Genomic DNA, 1,836 nt, shown 5'->3' on the forward strand with positions numbered 1-1,836 from the left:
ACCGACTTACGCTAGGGGAGGGGGGAGACACCGACCGACGTTGGGGTCCCTTAAAAATTTCCTCTGCCAAAAAGGGGTCACGAGTGGAGAAAGTTTAAGAAGGCCTGGTATAGACAATATGGCGCTGAGATTGTAGGCTGGACCAGCAAGTCCCAATATAAAGCGCACACTTGACAGCACAATGATCGCCTCTTTGGAAGGCTTTCATCCCGGAATGTCACCACGCAGGTAAGATATTATTTTTAAAACACATCCCTCCAGAGAGACTGAATACTCCATGTTCAGAAACCATATATTGTACGCTCCAGGATAGTAATTCTCTCCTATTATTAGACTGCAGGATAGTAATTGTCTCGTATAGGATTAGATTCCTGGATAGTAGATTGTCGCCAATAGCAAATGTCAGAGTACGTGTGATTGTTGCCAATCGCGGAGAGTAATTGCTGCTCATGCAGATATTCACTCCAAATGATGAAAAATAACATGTGTCAGCGTGATTGTCGTGCGGAGAGTTCCAAATCCCAATGAAAAAACGCCACTTAGGAGCGCGGCGCTCAGCGTTTTAAAGTCTTTAGGTGAAATCCGCAAACTAGTCATTTGTGAAATGCAGGAAGTCCACACACAGCATGTAGTCTGATGTACAAGAGAGTTGCCTTTCTAAAAGGTGCCCATACACTGCTCGATTCTCGTACGAGAATCAGGCGAAATCCCGCGATCGTACGAGAATCGAGCAGTGTGAACGAAGACGTGCGACCGTTTCTACTGTACGGTCGCACGTCTTTTGTCGAACCAACATGCTCGAAAACCCGCCGAGAATCGCACGATTGTCGGCGGGTTTCTAGCCTGCTCGTCCGATAGCTGCAGAACGGGCCGGTGTGCGTTGCGGTCATCGGTAGCCCGCCCCTCAGCGGGGCGAGCTTTCGATGATCGCAAGTACGATCTGCCCGTCCAAGGTGGGCAGATCGTACGAGCTTTCAATAAGCAAAAAAGTCTTGCGATGGTCGTAAGGTGTATGGGCACCTTAAGGGCTTGTTCACACAGGCGTGCAGGGTTGTACACCGCCCAGGTCAGAGTATTTCAGTGGTGGGTAGGGCCTTGCATTTTCATGCTGCAGCTGCTTGGTCTGTGCAAATCAATGACGGGCTAAACTGATCTACAGCTGTTCTCATGGAGCAATTACCTGTGGCTAGGGACAGAAGAGTGGCTCTGGGCACAGATAGTCTGCATACAAAGCCACTTCTCGGTTCCTAGCCGCATGTAATTGTTCCTTGAATGATTACATGCAAACAGCCAAGGACAGTGTCACCTGTCCAGCGGCGGCACCAGGGTGGGTGTCCCCCCGGTGTGGCGGCTGAGCATGTATAACGTCTGTTGTGTCACACGTGGTGATGTACTTCACTGCCGGCGGCCATCTTGGTGATGGACGGCAGCAAAGAGAGGAGGGGATATTGATATAGAGGGGGATCAGGTATGCCACTGCGTTGTCCCCCCCCCCTCTCTCTTGTGCCACTGTTGGGCTTTTGGACCGAGGGGTCTTTCAAGAGGGGGGTGACACCAAAATTACGGTCAGTCACCCAGTGTGTGCCACACACCCTGCCCCTCCTTGTGACACCACTGCACCTGTCATTGGTTGGTACGGGCTAATCGGAAGCACATGGCTGTACCCGCCACAGAAATAAGTCAATGGGCACTGTATGGCCCTTCACATCGGAATAGAGGGTCTCAAGTGGAACCACATAAGAGAACAAACAGGGGCGCCACTGCTGACAGTAGAGTCCAATATGGTTTATTAATTATGAGGATCGAAAGACCATAATATCCAATTCGTGGTTCCAC

This window comes from Nanorana parkeri, unplaced genomic scaffold, assembly GCF_000935625.1.
Source record: "Nanorana parkeri isolate BGI_ZX_2015 unplaced genomic scaffold, ASM93562v1 scaffold622, whole genome shotgun sequence".
Taxonomy (NCBI): Eukaryota; Metazoa; Chordata; class Amphibia; order Anura; family Dicroglossidae; genus Nanorana; species Nanorana parkeri.